The sequence below is a fragment of the Apis mellifera genome, linkage group LG11 (genome assembly GCF_003254395.2).
Source record: "Apis mellifera strain DH4 linkage group LG11, Amel_HAv3.1, whole genome shotgun sequence".
Lineage (NCBI taxonomy): Eukaryota > Metazoa > Arthropoda > Insecta > Hymenoptera > Apidae > Apis > Apis mellifera.
The window spans coordinates 2,058,289-2,079,200 of NC_037648.1; the positions used below are offsets into that span (position 1 = coordinate 2,058,289).

General features: G+C 35.8%; 3 long non-coding RNA genes across 8 annotated transcripts; all 3 read left to right on the plus strand.

Annotated features, from left to right (window-relative positions):
- Window positions 1-434: 434 nt before the first annotated feature.
- Window positions 435-7,644, plus strand: LOC100576080. Of its 4 annotated transcripts, XR_003305724.1 has the most exons (8): window positions 435-666; window positions 1,154-1,412; window positions 3,229-3,462; window positions 3,968-4,091; window positions 4,152-4,405; window positions 5,844-6,378; window positions 6,436-6,745; window positions 6,824-7,644. It is a non-coding gene; the product is annotated as an uncharacterized LOC100576080 (long non-coding RNA). The 4 variants fall into 4 exon arrangements; XR_001705094.2 differs by having other exon boundaries at window positions 5,844-6,745; XR_003305722.1 differs by lacking the exon at window positions 435-666 and adding an exon at window positions 1,013-1,098 and having other exon boundaries at window positions 5,844-6,745.
- Window positions 7,645-9,104: 1,460 nt separating this feature from the next.
- Window positions 9,105-10,373, plus strand: LOC102653698. Its single transcript, XR_408122.3, has 3 exons — window positions 9,105-9,567; window positions 9,654-9,782; window positions 9,879-10,373. It is a non-coding gene; the product is annotated as an uncharacterized LOC102653698 (long non-coding RNA).
- A 6,421-nt stretch (window positions 10,374-16,794) lies between these two features.
- Window positions 16,795-20,544, plus strand: LOC102653728. 3 transcript variants are annotated; one of them, XR_003305625.1, is made up of 3 exons: window positions 16,795-17,469; window positions 19,269-19,440; window positions 20,279-20,544. It is a non-coding gene; the product is annotated as an uncharacterized LOC102653728 (long non-coding RNA). The 3 variants fall into 3 exon arrangements; XR_408124.3 differs by lacking the exon at window positions 16,795-17,469 and adding an exon at window positions 18,276-18,950 and having other exon boundaries at window positions 19,269-19,714; XR_003305624.1 differs by lacking the exon at window positions 16,795-17,469 and adding an exon at window positions 18,276-18,950.
- The last annotated feature ends 368 nt before the right edge of the window (window positions 20,545-20,912 follow it).

Genomic DNA, 20,912 nt, shown 5'->3' on the forward strand with positions numbered 1-20,912 from the left:
CCTGTCGGGCAAATTTTCCATCGTTCAATACCTCGATAAAAAAAAATAGGGGTGCGTCAACCCCTCTTCGCACCACCGATTTACCGCCTCGTTCTTCGCTCGTTGGCGTCGAATCGGAACGAGAGAGAGAGAGAGAGAGAGAGACTCCGTTTTATTTTATCAGACCGATGGGAAACAGCGTGAGAATTCGTTTACCTTTTTCCCATTAAGGAGGTGTCGGAGGCAGGGTCGAGCTTTGCGGAACCGGGCTTGCCGTGTCATCAACGTTTTATTTCCACCCCCTCCGATCTCTCCTCCTTCCCCCCTTCTCTCTCGACGAACGCAAAAGTTTAATTAATTTCGAGCCGCGGCATTAAGTGGCGGTATCGGCCGGTATCCTCTCTTCCCACCTTCCCAAACCAGAACGCCCTCTTCTGGAGAGAGAAAGAGAGAAAGAGAGAAAGAGAGAAGTTACTTGAACGTGGTCTTGGTCGATTAAAAATTAGTCCGTTCACGGACTTTGATAAACTCGGATCGTATGTCACAGTCTGTGAAACGATATCTGCACATAGTGGAATACGTAAGGTCTATAAATAGGAGGAACGTGGGATTCGGATCTGAAGATTTGGAGAGACGTGTCGAGCGCCCTCTCGTCGCGTTCGTGCGCTGCGCGAGAGACAGGAGATGGTGAATATCAAATGTTCGAATTAATTTTGTGCAATTTCGATTCATACGTTTTATTTATGAGTGATATATATATATATATATATATATATATATATATATATATATATATATATATATTCGATTGGTCAGACATCAACAAGAAGAATTTTAATATACATGATATACGTAACGAATGATTTCGATGGATCGTGTCAATATAACCTAACTTTTTCTTTTTCCAAATTGCTTGCATTCTCAAAGACTTTAATAATTCTTTTTGTGTATGTAATTATCACATCCATTTAATTTTTTACTATATATTATAACGTTACAAGTATTTTATATTATTTATGGAACGAATTTAAAGCAATTTCTTGCATACCAAGATTTTCTCTTCACCTTAATCTCTAGAATCGATGGTTCAAAGGATGCCTGCTCTAATATATTAACATCGTACGTATATATACTCGTAATGGAGTCAAGGAGATTTATATTTGCTTCTTCGCAGCAAAGGCTTCACGCCTAAGAGGGCCTGTCGTCGATCTATAAGGACGGTATTTGACCACGATGCCACGTAAGCCACGACCGCGACCCCTGTCCTCGAGGATTTGCCGCGAAAACCCTTCTCGGTTTCGGAGGTGATCAGTCACCTCAGATCCACGGGGCAAACAAACTTAAGCTTGACCGTGGGGGCCGAAGGTGACGAGGATCGCAAACGATGTGTCGAAGCTTTGACGAATTCGATCCGGAAACAGGATATCGTTTCGGTAAATATTTTGATAATAATATACCTCTTGAGATGATTTTGTGATTTCTTACGAATTTTCACGATAATGTGTCTTTTAAACGAAATTACCACGAAGAAATATCTAGTACTTTTATTATTATTATTTTTATAAGAAATAAGGAAAAAAGGTAAACATAAATTAATATTATTATCCAACAATGATTGTGTTTCAATACATAACCTCATATATTTCTTGCCAACGATTGAATTATACTCGATCGATAAAAAAGGATGAATATCTTGAATATATCTTCTTCGTTTCTTATAGGTTATGTTGACATATAATTTGTCATTAACGTACATTTAAGATTTAATTTTATTCGCAAATTTTACTCTTATATACGAATATTAATCGATAAAAGAAGCAAAATAATATATATATATATATAGAGTAACTTTAAAAAAAATGTTACTAGGAGAGTGCATTAGCTCAACAAGGTTGGTCAAGGCTCGTTTAATACGAGATAAGTTACAAACTTGTGCAAAGTTTGCGAAATGTTATACTTAATTCTTGACTGGTTTTAAGACCAGTCTTCTTTTTAACAGGAAAGACTAATTTGATTCAACTGATAGATAAGTTTAAAAAAAATATAAGAAGAGGGGGGGCGAATAGAACGCGAAAAGAATGGAGATCGCTATTTTACAGGAGAATGGTCTCGCTAACGAGGCCGTTATCTTAAAATTGCAATTGCTGTTGTTCCCTGTCAAGTAGAATTCGTGTAAACATCGTGTACGAAGCAGCTTGGAATTCGTGAGTATATCGTTACGATCGAGACGAAACTGACGTTTCGTTGATCGGTATCTTTTACAGGCATAAGAAATATTTCCGTGATTTAACAAAATTTATTTTTATCGTGATATGAATAATTCATTTTTCTGAAACTTTCAAGAACGTTCAATTCTAGTATTAATTTTGAGCCTAGTAATAATTTTTTAACGATTGCAAGTTTTTTTAATACAAATTAATTAGCAGATCAAATTTTGAAATTTTTTTGGTGAGAAGTTGTGAAAAATTTTAAGTTCAGTTTTATAAATATTTTATATTGAATTAAAAAAAATTTTCTTTCGTAATTAAAATTTTTAAAAAATAAATTTCTAGTAAAAAAAATTCAAATATTAATAATAATGATCCAATTCGATCTTTCGATAGAAAAATAACACTAATTTATATCAATTTTATCTTAAGTGAAGAGATATTTAACTATTCTTATATCAGTGTCAATTCAAAATATTAATTATTCCAGCTCAATCTTTTTTAAACAACATATTTTATATTTTATTTTAAACAATGTCAGAGTTCTTTTTTATTTATAAATTCTTTTTTAGAATAATAATTCAATTTAATTACACGATACCAATTTATTTACTAATACGATATTATATAATATTCGAGAAAGAAAGAGAAAATGCAATCATTCTGCTTCATATTCAGAAAGCGACTTCATTAAATCGAATGTTGCCATTTCTTTGGCCACGATATTCTACATTGTAGCTGTTCTTAACAATATTTTTTGAAATTTTCTACGGTAAGAGAAAAATTTTTACTTCAAAGAATAAACAAATCTCAATATTTTATTTTAAACGATTATCCGATTATCAACGAGTATAAAGTGGCACGTTGAAAGGCGTGGCTCTTGTTCAATTAATGTTCACGGAACAAGGGTGCTCATTATCGGCGCTCAGTGCCTCTATAATTATCGGAACATCGCTACAGAAATCTTTCGCGATGCCTTTCCGGTTATTCAATCGCGTGCGCGCCAGTCACACGCCGGCTTCAAAGCGTTGTGTATTTATAGGTTCGTTAGCAAGAGGGGAAACGAAAAGAAACGGGCGAAAAGCTGCGAGCTCCCTCCTCCCTCGAAAAGCAACGCTTCGTCCTTTTTCCATTTCCGTGAACCGAGTCTGTGATTTCGATGTAGAATGTCGTCGATCAAACGAGACCGCGCTTACCGACCACTTCCGCTCGTCGTATTCCAGTATCCCGTTTTGGACACGCGCTATAAGCGACAAATAAGTTTCAGAGATCACAGGTAATCATAAAATTGGAAAGTTGTTCGAGAATTTGTTTTATTAGATTGGAATTGAACTCGTGGATTGTGGTTGATTTTGTTTTGTGAGTTAATATAATGTATGCATTGGATTATTTTTAAGATTGTTTTTATAGGTTAGGAATACACTTGTATCGTGATTAATGAATGTAAGAATTGCAAGAATATTTTATATCGATTTGGAATAGAAGTATAGTTGTAAATTTGGATGGTGTCGAGTTTAATTTAATTTTATTTTATTTAATAGTGTGAAAATGGCACAAGAAAATGTTGTTTTGAATCATTTTATTCTTGTTGAATAATGTTTGAAATAAATTGTACGAATTTGTTATTCAATGTCTCGATCAATGAATAGAAGAAGTTGAAGAATATTTTATTGATATCGCTTTAATCTTTTTTGTTGATTAAGGATATTTAAGAATACAATATTTAAAACGAATAGCTAGAAAATAATTATATTTCTTTTAGACAATTTAAGTTTCTTCAGGTTAGGATTCATGTAAGAAGAACGAAGTTTTTACGGGCTGGTTTTCACTCGAGTACAAATCAAGATCGGGACTCTTAAATCTCCGAAGAATGGGAACGAGAATTTCTTTCGGACCGCCTCAAAGGTAGTCGAACGTACGTAAAATAATCCAATAGGACGAGGACAGTTTTTGTTTTACTTGCAGTGTAGAGGCAAGCATGGTACAAGGTGGCGCCACCTTGGCGGCAGTGGCCAACTTGACAACCGTGTAAAAAGCGACGAAATCGAGAGTGTTGGTGGGTCTGGCGAAGAGGCACGATCAAAGAGGAAAGAGGGAACAGCCTATAAAACAATTGACGCTCCCGCGGTATCAAGGAGTATCCGTTAAACCTGTTTTCTACTTCTTCTACTAACCCATCGAAATCCACTTTGATCAAGTTGCCTTCGGAATTGAATGAAGTAACCTTCTTTTCTTTGCTCGCGACATAACCTCTCTTTCTCTCTTCTCGAAAATTAATAAAATAAAGCGAGATCAAGTGATCGTTGTGAATCGAGGGGAAATGGAAAATACGCTTATTGGACGAAATAACAGGGATAAAGGTAACCGCAATGGCGGATGTATGCGTGTCATTACAAAGGAATCGTATCCCTCGATCGAGACGAATCTCATAAACTCGGCTCGTTGCGATCTCTCCGGTGATTCAGAGTGGCGAGCACAATCGCGTGGAGCAATTTTTGCAGAAGATTTGACGATTCTTCTCCCTCTTCCGCGCTGGCGCGTCCTTATTCTTCTAAATTGTTCCCATTCGAGAACGAGCTCGTCCCTGAAACGCTCGTTCGCGCTTATAAATCTCAGCCTCGAGCGGTGACGTTCAGGAGGAGTGAGAGGCGGACGGTAAGTACGAATAAGAGAAGTACGAGAAAGAGAGGAGATGAGTAGATACAAATATAAAAGCAAGACAGAGATGTGAATAGATGTGAATACAGGAGCGAGAGAGAGAGAAAATATGAGAGAGAGAAATGAATGGAGAAGATATACGTGTAAGTAAAAATGAAGGAGAAGGAAAGGAAATGTAAATATGAATAAATGAGAAAAAGAAAGATATAGATATGAATAGAAGAATGAGAAAAGGAGGAGAGAATAGAAAAATACGAAACATATGTGCGAATGAAAAGAGTGAAAATAACAGGAAATATGGATGCAATGAAAAAGCAAGAAGAATAGAAGATGTAAATACAAGTGAAAGAGTGAAGAGAAGATTGAGAGAAAGAGAATAGTTAAAGAAATGAGAAGAGAAATGAGACGTAGAGAGAGAAAAAGAAGGCTCGATTTAGACGGAGAGAGGAAAGAACCGTTTCCCACAAAGTGGTCCATCCACCTCTGCTAACCGCCTCTTTATGGAGTCAGCCCTGTTCTGGAGACATGGAGGTCAGAAAGAAAGGGAGAGGAACCCGTCCTCGGAATTCCTAATTCTACGAAACCGTCGGAGAATTCCCGAAAGGTTCCATTCACTAGGGACCCGGGCATATCATTAGCACCGTTTCCAGGTACTCTGGGGGCCCTCGTGTGAATGGTGGCTTTGGCGATTCTCTCTCTCTCTCTATGCTTCTCTTTTTACTATCTTTTTGATCTTCTTATATTTGTGAATAAGAGGGAGAAAGTTAAATATCATTAAAATCATATAATGGCTGATAAAAATTTTTAAATTATTATATTGAAAAAAATGAAAAATTTATGTTGTCTTAAAATCTTCTTTGTATATCCTTACTTAAGGTACTTATATATTATAGGTTAGGAATGCAACATTGAAAGCATATTACATAAATTTGTACAAGTATTACAATTAATGAGTTACTTTGGATCATTCAATTGTTTTTAATTATTTTTCTTTTTCAGATTACGTTACAATAAATGTATTGTTATACGTGCCTAATATGTGAATGGATATGGAAGTATATGATTATAGTTATATGCGACTAATATAAGTATATGAATACATTTAACATTATCTGACAATTATAAACTATATTATTGAGTTCAGCAAATTAGAATAGCCTTTCTATGATATAAACGGTAATTTGAGAAAATTTAACAACTTTTTTTTTTTCAGATTTTAATTTCAAAACACGACTACTTTTGAAACATGGTATCCTCTCAACGACAATTCAAAGTGTACACCTTTCCTCGACTCCGCCGGAGAAAGAAAGATCCCGTAATCCATCGATCGATCGATTTCTCTCCAAGTAAAAAGAGGGAAAGAGGAGAAAAAGAAGAAGGACGAAGGTGAGAGAGCGCGCCACGAGCCCGGTTGTTCAGTTTTCAGAGCCGCGATATCAAAGCGGGCATCTCGAACGGCGCCAAGACCATAGTTAACGAGGTCCTCGTCTGAGCCATTCACCACCGGGGCACCCTTGTCGTCGTTGTCGATTCGGTACGTACCTGTACGGTTACCTGGGGGCCCGTTCATTGCATCCTGACCCGGCCGCAGGCGACATACGCTGCAAACCACCGGGTCCAGACGAAACCGCCCACTCGACGACCACCGTGCTACGCTCTCTTCCTTCCTTCCTTCTCGTTCGACCAGACGTGTAACACGGCTTCGAGGAAAGAAAGAAAGAAAGAAAGAAAGAAAAGGAGAGAAATGAACAGGCTACGCGTCGTGTCGCGTCAATGTTCACGAGCACCTCACGAAGGACTGTGCTATGGTTCGACCTTTCCTCGACCACCAAAAAAAAAAAAAGAATATTAACCTTGATCTTCTCAAGAATTGGTTTCTCATTTATCTTGAAGGAATTGATGTAATAATTTTCACTCTTAATTCGAGTTAACCTAACTTGATGCGATTCAAATAACCTATGAATTTTTATTTATTTTAGGTTATGTTACACAGAAGTGCTGATCTAATCTGAATGAAATGAAATGTATCCAAGAATATTTAAGAAACTTAAAGTCAATAATATTCAATTTCTCTCTCAAGTTGAGAAAAAAAAAAGAAGGAATAAGATAATTTCAGATTTTCTATCGAATATTTGCATCGTTTGAATCGATAAATGGCACGGTACACGGGTCCCATTTGTTCTATATTTGTTCAATGAGTTTGGAAATCTCCATTCAGCTCGGTTCGAGCTCGAGAACGGTTGAATGATCGATGTCGTGGGTGGTCAACAGGCGGAGGACAGTCGTGTGAATGAGCCCAGTGTTCGATGACTCGTTTATGTAGGCTGTTATCAGCTTACACGCGAATAACCGAATGACCCGACCGATGCAAAAACCATTTTATTGTTTTCGACCGTTTATGAATTCGACCAGAACAGGACAAAACGATCGATCTGCTCGATAAGGAAACGATCGAAGGCGAAAATTAATTCTTCGATACCTCGAGGAATGGAAGGGAGGGTATTGGTTAGGTTATTGGATATTGATTTTTTTTTCAAGGATGGAAATGGATAATTATATAGTATTGAAATATATCTAATTTGTTATAATTAATAATATTTCGTTGCCATTAGAGAAATTTGATAAAATTTGAATCTATTAATACGAATGTTTATTACTTATGTAGATACATTGGTATCCATCATAATTGGATGTATTTTTATTATTAGTTTTTGATCAAGTTATCTATTCTTTTACATACGTATGTTCATAGAACGGTATTGTATAACGTTTCTTAATTTATTCCGTGTAAATATGCGAATAAATAAAAATAAAGGTACATAAATATACATAAATATAGATATTCGGTTGTTACATATTCATATTGAATTTGTGAAAAGAAATATTACACGTTTAATACACGGTGTTAATTTCATTTTTTATTCAGTTAGAAAGGTTAAACGGATAGAGGCAATATTGTCAACATTGATCAATTAAATTGCGAATCTTTATGCGAGCAAAGCAAATTTAATTGAAACGTATGAACTGTAGAATTTGTAATAATAATAATTGTATTATTATATTACTTATTTATCATATCAAAGTTTGACGTTACAATATTATTTTTTCACGGGTTCCTGATAAATTGCTAAAATTGAATTGAAACAGATCGTTTCATATGGTAAGATATAATGGAATATATTTGACCATTTCCTATCTCTCGTATACAGATAAAGCGTTTAAACTTAATTGCCATTCACATTCGTGTCATGTGTATTTGCATAAAAATCTGCAATTTAGTTTAGATAAACGTGCTAATCGTTGCTAAAAATTAGCGTCTAATCTAACGGATATTATTGAGAATAAATAATAATATCATTATTCGCAATATTATTGAAACGATATTAAAATTAAGAATAGTAATTATTGATCCTATGGCATCATTTTAGAGATCAAAATGTACACAAGATTCCTTTATGGAATGAAAAAAGATAAAATTTTTCTAGTATTCTCGAACATAAAAATTTTCCATCGATCAAACTTTTCTGGTATCTCGAGGAATTTGTAAGTGCTACAGCAGAATTTTATTTAACGAAATTACGGGATACATTATTATTGATTTAATTTAATCGTTCTGATTACACTGACACGATACACCGTTCGGCCATCAAACACGCGCGATCATTACGCCAGATAAAAAAACGTGTCCGATATCGTAACACAGCTCGATGCAAATTTATTCACTGTTTGCCGGGCACGCTTAAAAAATTATTTCAACATCGGCAAACAATTTTAACACAAATGGCCGCGTTGTCGCTGAAAACGTTTACTCACTGCCGACCAGTGTAACCAGGGCGTAAAAACGTTTCGAGCACATTCTCGATTATATTTTTCCCCGGTGTTTTTCTCTTATTCTCTCTCTCTCTCTATATATATATATATCTGTCTTTGTCTCTCTCCATTCGACGCACCGTCGTTTAAAACGGTTTCACTCGGACATTCTTGCTTTCAAGAAATTTCTGGATCGAACGTATCGGAAATGAAACGAAGATAAGTATTTAATTTCGATAATTTCCTTTAAATAATTTCATATATAATATAAAAATATTATATATAAGTTATTCTATAAGTAATTTTATTTTATAAGATACTTTAATTTCGATGGGAAAACAATGATAGAGTTGACATAACCTAGCTTTTTAATTCGACAAATTTTTTTCTTAATAATTAATAATTAATACTTGTTTGATTTTATATGATTGTTAAAATTATGATAATTCTTTGATGCTGAATTGTTTTAGAGAAAAATATATATAATATAGTTATACATTATTTGTTAAAAAAGTTCCTTTGCAACTATGTCCGAGTTCTATAAATGAAATTGCGATTCATTTATTTTCTTTGCTTTGAAAATTAATAATTATAACGAATATATCCAGATTATTACGATGATATATTAACAAAATATAATTGAATAATGATAAGTTATTGCATAATTTCACAGAAAATATGCAAGTGTCCCGATACTTTCGAGCACAGCACAGAACCGACAAATTATCGTTCGAAATACGAAATTGGATGTCGAGAATCGATGCCAAATCTTGAATCGTAACTAATGAGCGTGGCCAAAAGCGTTTCGCAAAAGACGATCCCAATTTATCATCCAACTAACGTTCCTCTACCCGTGTAAATATGTATGTTTATTTACGAATCCTCATCGGCCTACCGAGGAATCTTCTAATGGGTCATTAATTCTGTCTTCTATATCATTATTATTATTAAAAGATAATTAAACAATATCAATAATTATAATTTTTATTTTTTTTTCAGATAATATTTATAAAATTATATAACATAAATAAATTGATCTCATTTGTAACGAATCTGATGAAAATACTACAGACAGTGAAGGAATGATCAATTATTTCTTTTAAAATGTATTTTTACGAAATACTACTGGTACAGTATATTTTTTGTATCTAGATATTTTATTTTTCCTATAAAATATCGCAAAATTAATTTCCATTTTTTAAAAATCACTTATGTTTGATCAAGAAAAAAGGGTTAAACATCAAATCAAGATTTCAACAAGAACCTGTGTTCGCTTCGATTTCGACCCAATTTCGCTAAATAACTGTTGTCATGATGTCGTGTACACGATGATATAAGTAAGCACATAGGAGACTGTTACCTTTCGAATAGTTGGCAGGTGACGGTTGAGCGGCATCCAAGATCGTGTTGAAACCAGTCAAGCCTGTAAACCGACGATTCGTATTAATAGTCTATTAAGGTAACAAGGTTGCCCGGGTATTGGTGGAACGAGTCGTGTTGCCAGCTCAATCCTAATTTCCGGCCACCAGCTGGCTTAATATCGCCATGATAAACGCCAGAATATCCAAATTTTCTTTTAAAAGCTTTCATAAAATTCTCAATTTACTCAAAACTTATGATATACATAAATTTTTAATAAATTTCTTGAAAAAAATATATATATACATATATAAAAGACACTTGATGATTAATCGTAATAGGAAGTTCGTTATTTGTACAATATTCTTACTACAAATAATATATTTTTATTTATAAATAATGTTGTTGAATTAACCATATATTCATTCATCCAAGGAGGCCAATGGATATATTATAACAAATTGACTTATTCATAAATCTTTATTCTGGAAATAATTTTATTTATTAAGTAACCATATAATATACAAAATTGAGGATACACACTTATATAAAAATACTATAAAATTAGAATTCAAACATCTTTTGAACATCTTGTTAGCATTCTCTCGTCGAGGTTAGAAGATAAAGTCGCTTACACTTTATCCTCTAAATTGAAAGACTCGCATCTAAATCGTGAAAACATTTTCAAATCTTCATTTCGTATTGATTTACTACACTCAGATACTCGCGGAACAAAAAATCGAAGCTCGATGTAATAACATGACAAAATAAAAAAAGTAAACAACCATCGATCACGATATTTTTATTATATATTTCCCCATCCACGGTGGACACCGTAGACCGTGACAAGAACGTAACCTCATCGTCCCCGAACGGGCGCGTACACATAACCTCAAAAGTAGACAGGTATTACACGGGAGGACTCTCGATCCCGGGACGAGGCTCGTGACTCTATCGCGGGTTAATAATAATTCGCGGCCGGGTCGCCGGTGTTCGGATAAGATAACAGGAAAGGCTGTTGGTAATAGGTATACTCCGATTCGAGGGAGAGAGAGAGAGGCAGCGAGGAAAAGGGAGGGGGGGGAGAGAGTTAGGTGGCCGCGTATCGAGGAAAACGAGGTGGGCCAGCGCGCGAAAGAGAGGCGAACGAGAAGAGAGAGAGAGGAATTGAGGGGCGGGGAGGGGGGGGAGAGAGCCAGGCGTGTGCGCGGCGTAGAACATACGCTTCATTAACGGATCATCTCGTGTTAATATCTACTTTATCCTGGGGCTGACCGTATCAGCTCTGGCCAGGCGCACCAACAGGACGCGCGGCAGGCCTGCAATCTACCCTATCTCTGTGGCGCATCATCGTCCACAGCCCAGTGGCGCACCTAGCGGCGGGACAGAGAGAGAGAGAGAGAGATAGTGAGAGAGAGAGAGAGAAAGGAAGAGGAGGCGAGCCAAGCGCGGCGGATCTTCCCCTCTTTCCTCCGTCTCCTCTCGCTTCTTCCTCTTTCGTCCATTCTCTCCTTCTCTTTTCCACCCTTTGGAACTTTTGTCTCTTTCTCTCTCCCTGTTCCTCGACGCCGGTTCCATCGGTAGAAACGCGTCGAACCGTCAACAACGCTTTACTCCCACGATCCCGGCAAGCGCGCGCACACAGATTTCCTCATTAACGCGCGAGCTATGTCGGGGCCTGGGGATCGATAACACGAAACTTCACCGGTGGCGATCGCCGCGGTAGGTGGTAAGGTTGCGTGTAATTGGACATTTTCGAGGCTGGCCTCTATCTATCGCGCGCACTACAGTGATTGCCCGGTTAGAGGCCGGAGTTGTGCAGCCAGGATTGGAGTGGGGGGGCTCGCGCAGTTACAGACCAGATTTTGACGTTTTAGGTTTGGCGATAAAAACCAACGTGGTAAATCTAATGGGTAGGTCTTATTAGAAATAGGTAGTGGTAGGACGTTGCTTGTCTCACTCTGCCCGTATTGAAATAAATTTATAACTTTAAGAAAAACATATTAGACATGTTAAAACTAAAATTATCAGAAATGAGAAATTTAATCTCTGGATGAAAAGTCAAGGTTGTCAATTAAACAATAAATGTCACTTAAGATAGCAAATCCATTCACAAATTTCAATTCCAAAGATAAAACACGCGCAAACAGAAAAAAAAAAAGAAAGAAAACGCAAATCTCAAAATTTAAAAAAAAACGAAATAACTTCAAAACAATTTTTCGAATCAAGAATTCGAGTTTGACGATAAATCTTGCGCGGTAGAAGTAGAAGACACGTAAAAGGTAAAGGGGGGGAGGGAGGGGTGGCCACGGAGTTACGAGCGCCACGGGGCCGTGCGCGCGCGCGCGCGCCCTGCCGCTCGTATAACATCGTAATCGCAACGACGGTAATAACGTCTCGTAAAGTCTTTTTACATAATCAGCATTACTTACAATTTAGGGTCGGAATGGGCCACCTCGAGATACCATCGTGTGTACATTGCGGTGGCGGCTCGTAGGGGTGGGTTACACCAGCGACGAGCCGCACGACCCCTCTCCTCCACTTTCATTCGTGGCTTTCCGTGGCCCGATGACGAAGTGGGCATAACCACGTGCTCGTGGATACGCCGGTCGAGGGTAGGGAGGGGGGGCCTGGTTAGACAAACGAGCCCCTTGCGGGGTGTTCCAAAGGATATCCTACCAACCGAGCGTATCGTCGGTGTGCCCTGGCCATTGCACCATGTGTAATAGTATGTAGGTACTCGCGTAATATTAGACCTCCCTCGCAGTTTGTCAGACAGAGGGTGGAGATGATTAGCGAGGAGTTACTTTCCATTATTTGTTCAATTTTCATACGTTGGTACGACACGGGTTGTAGATGGCGTTCTACGTGGATTATTAATTGCTGATGGATGTGTGTTAACCTGTTAACTCGCTCGTTTGCTCGTTGAAACATCGTTGCATTTTATAACATCGAATATCTCTTTCAAAAAATGGAAAATCTCTGGAACTGTTTACGGTTTTGGTGAAAGTTTAATATTCTGCACGGTATTATGTATGATGAATTTATAATATTGTAATGATTGTTGCGTAATAAGGAAATTGAACGAGATTATACATTTCTGACTTGCGACATGAGTTATAGATGGCGCTCTACGTCGATTATTAATTGGTGATGCATGTGCGTTAACCTGTTAACTCGCTCGTTTGCATTGAAACATCGTTGCACTTTGTAACATCGAATCTCTTTCAAAAAATGGAAAATCTCTGGAATTCTTTACGATTTTGGTGAAAGTTTAATATTCTGCATTGTATTATGTATGATGAATTTGTAATATTGTAATGATTGTTGCGTATAAGGAAATTGAACGAGATTATACATTTCTGACTTATCAGGTATTCTTATTTATTTGTATTAAGACTCTAATTTTGAATATCATATTTGTTTTTTAATGAACCGTGTTATTAACGTTACAAATTTTTTTGACCGATCATTTATTTAGGTTATTTTTAGGTTAAGTTTGTATGATTGAAAAATCTTTATGCATAAGACCCATCAATTCTTTTATCAGAAGAATAATAAAGGAATAGATAAAAAAAAGTTTATAATGGGTATTAAATAAACGCAAAACTCGCATAACTTTTGCGCTCATTGAATTTTTTACAACGTCATAACAATGAAAATATAATTTATGTAACTACATAAGGCCAGCAATTTAAATTATACGCATCCATTACACTTTAATTTCATTTTTTTTGTATCTATAAACTATTCTTAGCCAACCATTTTATGTGTAAGTTGGGACTTGTAATAGTATGTTGATATTTCATAATATTACATAGCCTTTGCAGTTTCTGTGTTGTTAGGTTAACAAGAGAAATAATGAACAAGAATTACCTTCATTATACATTTAATATAAGTAGATAATATGCCATTAAAACAACTACACTAACATTCTACATTATTGATTAAATATTAAAAATTATTGTTTTTCCCTTTTTATATCGAATAATTTTTAATAATTAATTAATAGTTATATTAATTATCGTTAATAAATCAATAAATTTTCTAAAAGAATTTTTTAACCTAATTATTTCTCTAATTTTTCATATTATTCAATTTCCAATTTCACTTCTCTGAAAAAGAAAACAATAATTAAGTATTTGGATTTTATTTTACAATTTTTACAGCCATTAAAAACAATGAAACAAATTTCTCTATCGAAATTTTCCAATTCCAGCACAGGATCGACCGATTACCATACTTAACCTCTCAACTCAACTCTCGATCTACGTACACACATTTCTAAATCGTATCGTGAAAACGTTACATCGATGGAACGTAACGACGTCCCAATGGAAAGAGAAAGAGAGAGAGAGAGAGAGAAAGAGCCACTGAGATCATACACGTATGAAGAGAGGAGAAAGGTGGGCAGAGTTCTCTAGGAGAGATGTTTGTCTTGGAACCGATGTAGGAGAGCGTTGGCCAAGTCCAGGAAACGGTAGTGGACGACAGAGGAGAGCAAACCGGATGTGGTAGGGCGGTGCAAGGGAGTAGTAGGTTGGTGGTAGTCAGCTGCTGTCAGTCCAGTCCATCCGTCTGTCCTCGTGGTCCGCAGTCCGTTACACAGCCAGACACAAACCCCACCGCCTTTCGAGGTCGGAGGTGGATACACGCTTTTCTACTTAGCGAGCGGGCACCCCAAGGGGGTTGAAGGCCGAGACCCACCCTAATTGCGTCCGAGAGACCGGACAAAGCGCGACTCGTGTATGTGTGCGCGCGAGCGCGACCCTCCACACCACCAGCCCATCTGGAGGAGAGAGAGGAGGCCTTGGTGTGTAAGGAGAGAGAGCTGGTGTGGAGGTGGTTATGTCCGGAGCCGACCGTCCACTTCCGGTTCCCACCTCTTGTCCGAAGGCGCACTGCCCCCTGGCGGTCGACACGCTGTACTACAAAGTTTGGCGGACTGAATAAACTTGGCGGCCAAACCCCTCCTAGAACTTGGAAAAACCGAAGTGAAAAGCGGCCCAGGAAATAAAAGGGTACCGGAGAGGCGAGCTGTAGCCAGAGCCTTGTATACAGGGTGATTCTTTGGTTGGCGAACGAAAATAAAGACAGTGTCGCCATCTCAAATACTGCGAATTTGTCAATCAACGGTAAAGAATGTGGAAAGATTTTGTTTTGTTATGTTTACTTTTTGATCGAATGGTTAAATTCGATTAAATTAGATTCTGGATATCTATTGTCTTTTGATAATGTAATATTGAATATTTATATATAATATTTATATATACTTATTTATATAAAAATTAGTTACTTATAAAAAACGATTTATGAGTGAATATCTATTTGTCATAATTATAATACATTATAATTATGACAAAATAATAATAAGTTTATTTTAGTAGAGTATAAATTTTAAATTCACAAGGGAATTAGTTTAAGTTCAATTTTCCATATGCAAATATGACACCCTGTATATTTTGTAGGTTCTTTTTATACGCCACCATGCTTTGAACATTCTCCTGGCCGGTTGCGGCCATGTTCGTTCGACGCGATGAAACCAGGGCTGGGATTGTTTGTGTTCGACGGTCAAAAGTAAAGTAAGTTCTCTTGATACCTCGTATTAACGTTCGATACTTTCCGCCTTTTACAAGAAGCCGTTCGCCGCTTTCTCGACTTTTTAAGAGCCCCTCCCTCCCCCTACCACTATTCTATTCGTGAAGTTTTAATGTTATAGGAGAAGAGCGTTTTCAAGCGCCAGCACGCTTCGATAGACCAGAGGCAAACTGGTAAAGTTAAGTATACGGGAGGTGGGGATTATGGATGAAAAATTGCGAGGCGAACCGTTATTACACTACGTAGATAGGAAATATTATGAATAAGTTATAGGTATAAGTATAGATACGAATAATAGAGACAGCCGTCAATACGCAAACTATGATATTTATGGTGGAATTATTATCGTTATAATGCGAAGTTGTGTCTCTCTTTGTCCTTAGTGGCTGCGAATTTTCATTCATACACTTTTTTTTCTTATCGTTGCTAGTCCGAAAATATCGGCAATTTGCATTTTATCATTTTTTAAATGTCAAAATTTATTGTCCAAATAATCTTTATTTAAACTACTATTTACTATTAATTATGAAATCGTGGTTTAATATCGGTTAATTTTCATATCGAGATGAAAGAATTAAACTTGTATATTTAAAGAAAAATCTTACTAGATTTGATGCATACGAAAGAAAAAAAGAAACTATATATAAATTTACGATATGATTTTGCAATGATTAAAAGTTTCGCAAATTTAAAAGTTAAAAAAATAATGGTTCCATTCTTACATTAAAATACATCGATAATTCAGAAATATACAACAAACAAAAATATAATCTTAAGAAATTCATAAAATATACAAACATAATTTTTATAAACAGCCTAGAATTGTTTCTCGCGTATAAAAACGGATATTTCAAATTTTACGAAAATATTTATCTAATAAGCCATAGATATATCTAAGAAATTTACTTTCTTCATTTACACACTCGTACAATTTGTCCTCATAGTTAGAAAGAGTCAATCAAATCGGATATCGTAAAAAGGCAATCGTAAGAAGATTCGCATCGTACCGTGGCGAAAGGCCGGCGTTGAGTGGAGCATCGGCCGTTGGTGCGTTCGTAGCGCCACCTGCGGATAAAAGGAAAATTCGATAGAGGCGGAGTTCGAGGTGCGGCCTCTCTTCGCACGCTCCTCCCATGAGCTTGGAAGCTACCCACGGCACAGTTGAGCGGCGTCTATGGATCTCAGAAGCTTATACGACGACGACTGACCGTGGCGCGCCCTGGTGATGTGTTTTGTAAACGAGAGCCGGCATCTATTCTACTGGCGAAAGCCATAGGTCGCGGACTTGTTATTCGGTGCCGATTTCTTCTCGATTTCCTTTTTTTATCAAAATCAATCTATGACTGGATGGTGTGTCGATCTTCAATTATTGATTCGTCGTTAAGAATTTTACTAGGAAATCCTATCATTCTATCTTCGAATGCATTCTCGGTGTATGGGATAACAATTTTCGGAGTTTTAGGTTTCGTGATATTTCAAATCGCTGAAATTGGAAAGTAATTTGACGTAAGAAAGTTGATGGCGCTGCTGTCCGAGTAACTGTGAAAATATATAAATACACGATGAATCTAAAGAAATCATACGCGAATTAATTTTGATTCGATATCAAGTTTTTAAATTTGCGAAATTAAATAAGTATATATATTTATTTGTATACCTAGAAGCTACTTCTTCTTTCTAATAAAGTTAATTATTAAAATTCTTCTAAAAACTAAAAACTTTCGATAAAACGATTCGATTCTTACGAGTTAAATATTTAAGAAGCAAATTCTAGTTTGAAACAACCGTGTTTCGAGCATATTGTAAATATTTTATAAAAGTCAAAAGTGGAATGTTCACAAGAAATAAAGTGAATGGTGTAAGTACATAATATTTAAATGTAAATTTCTGTTGGTATTTATTTTCTCGATGTTTTATACAAAAATGCCGTTTAATTGACAAAACGACAGTGCGCAAACGATGAAAAAAAAAAAAAAGGAATAACATTGCGCGAAATTAAACGAATTAATACGTTTGAAATTACGCATTGTTTCACGTATAGTACCGTGAAACACGAGATTCATACGTACATGCTTTTTTTCCCCGACGTTGTTTACATCAACGTCGTTTTTATGAGAATTTAATTACTCGCCTCGCCAACGAGTATAACGCAAGCGTTAATATTATATACTCGGTCGTTTATTATTGCGTAAAAGTACTAGCATCGATTTTCCATTGCTACATATAACTGACTCATTTCCGATATCTTATATTTTCTACTTATAAACAGTTAAACCGAGTCGACCATGATAGATACCAACTATCACCTGCAACTTAATCACGCTAATTAAGGACTTCGCCATCTTAGCCTGTTATTAATCTTATCCAGACCCCTCTTGATTCTCGGTGAATTGCGTTCAACGCCACTGAATCAGCTTACATATGTTACTCAACCATTGCTTGGCCGTTTATGAATTTCTTTTTCCTTTCTACTAAAAATATTGAAACTTTTTCTTTTTTTTTTTTTATAAAAAATATACATAGCTATATTCATGACACATAAACGATTAATTATTGATAATAATTTGAAATAATTTTTTATATTTATTTCTTATAGAAAATATACCAATATCATTTTTCTATCTCAACTATCAAATAGAATATAATTCTTGCATATAAAAAAATATCTTTTATGAAATTTATAAATTGCAAGTTTATTCATTCTTCTCATTCCATTACCACAATATTAAATTTTCAAGTCAGGTTAACTGAGATTTGTCGAAGGTTCCAGCAGCTCTAAAACAGTAGAGGAAATTCAATGTGATTCAGTTCACGTTGAAACGAATCGGTATAACACAAAGTGTATCGACATCCGGCCGGAATCGAGATTCAGTGTCTTGGATCGTGAACGATCCATTCGAACCGGTGGAAAACCGTTTTCGGTATGCCGGTTCGGTGGCTCCAATGAAAAATAGGTTACCTTTTAGTAAACCGTTTTACCAGTACTCTGTACCCGGAGGGAATGAAGATCAATAAAACAGCGAGAGAAAAAGAACGATTTGAGGGTGGCCCCGGCGTTTCAAGGCGACGACGGCAGGGCAGGGGTGGACAAAATAGGGGTGGGTAGGGGGGAGGGGAACGATGCCTCGTTCAATTTAAATGAAACTCGTATTAACGGTGTGAAATCAGCGAATTCAATTAGGCGAGCTTTTATTAATACAACATGATTAATTAAACAATACCGTGGGAGGAGGGGGGGGAGGGGCGGTAGTGGAAGGAGTAGTGGAAGGTTCAGGGAGTCGCAAAGGGTTGTCGGGAGAGCGGCAGATGTTCGTGGCGTCAACCAAATTATTAAATGTCGTAAGTTGCTCGCCCCACTTCGAGACAGGAATTGTTGTAAATAAATTCTTCCTCTTCCTTCCACGAACCATCCTTTTCACTTTTCCAATCTTACAGCTAATCCTCCGACTATTAATTTTGATCAAACCTTCAAAATATTCCTATAATTTGAAAGAGCCATTAAAATTTTGCTTGTTTATACAAAAATTATTTCTAACATTTAATATAACGTATTAATTAATAAATTCTTGCTAATTAAAAAATCCAACACGTTAACAATTTTTTTTTTTTATTTTAATCGTTTCACACAAGTTTTACATAAATACAAAATTCTTTCAGAGAAACAATTGAAAATTTGAATGCGGCGGTTGAAAAAGACACGCACCCCACGTTATTCACGATTATGCGGTTGCTGCCACGACCTTGACTTTAACGGGGTCGGATCCGGAGCACTTAACCGCTCTCTCATTAACGTGGAAGCAGATGTGAATGCAAGGCGCATGCAGCCACGGTAAAATATCGTGTTTTAACTATTACTCAGCCACTCGAAATTTCATATAATGCCTGTCAATCATCTGGAAGGGAGTTATTTGTCTCAGGCAATCGACGCCCCGACGAGACAGCAACCGTGAACGATTATGCACGGATTTTTAAAGGCTAATCGATCATCCGTGATCCCTTCGATTTTTCAATATTCAGCGAGAAGATCCGGTGCTGGCAGGGTTAATTGAAAAGTTTCCAGGCGAGGATGGAGGGATTAATGAAATATTTTGTTGTTGATAATGGTTGCGATATGGTTACTTAATCTACAAGGAAAATTGTGAGAAAAAATTGTGTGTTAATAAGAAGTATACAGAATAACTTAATTATTTGTTTCAAAAATGATGATTTTGAGAAATCATTTAAAGGAGATTAGATTTTTGGATGGAAAAATTTGTAGATGTTTACAAAGGAAATTATTTTATTATTTAGAAATGTGAATAGAGAATGTAAATAAAATAATTTGATTCAAATATCTGATCAAAAATAATCTGATAAATATTTGATCAAATAGATAAAGTCATGTAAAATGTGTGTTTTTCCATGAAATTATTTTTCAATAAAATTAGATATTGTGAATTCTTTAATCTTTCCAAAGTTTTAAAACATCTTATAGAATAGCTTAGTTAACTTAAATTTTTAAATTTTAAATGAATAAGGATTATAATTAATGATGAAATGATTGAAAAAATAATCAACTTGTTATTTGAATCATATAAATTGTTTTAAGAAAAAAATTTGAATTAGTTTTATAACTTTATTGCGGAATATCTTTGTGTTTTTATCTGCCACACGTATTTTTTTCCAAGGACTGGTGAAAATGTGTTCATAAGTGGAGCGGAATTCCCCTTTGTTCTTGCCGAAAGGAACGAGGACGAGAGTTGCTTTCTACCTGAAGAAAAATGACACTGGAGGAACTTAAGCGAAAAATCATCCCTCTCGAAAAACGAGCCTATCCAAATTCGACCACGATATTAAATCTTGGAACGAGATGCCTGAGATTCTATTTCGTGCAATGGATTTAGAGATTAGGCCGCAGAATAGCGCAGCTGTGTTGACTACAAATCTCCACCTGTAATGTAATCCTTTCTTTTGTTCCTTCTTCTATGTGGTGAGAAATTTTTCAAAATAAAGTGAAATGTATCATTTTTAATAGGAAAATAAATTTCAATAACAATTCTGGAAAGACAGAGGTTATATATAAAAGTATTTTTTTGTAGAAAAGATAAAATGGAATCAAATTTGAAATATATTTCATTAAAAAGTAAGTGAAAAAAAGCAAGTTCACTAATTCTAATAAGGTAGAAAAATAAGTTAATATGTTACAATTTTTAAATATGTTTTGTTCACACATAAAAAATAATGAAAATTTCTTTTAATTTTTATCCTTTTATCTATCCTTCAGTAGTTACTTTAAATAACACTTCATTATGAAATATTCTT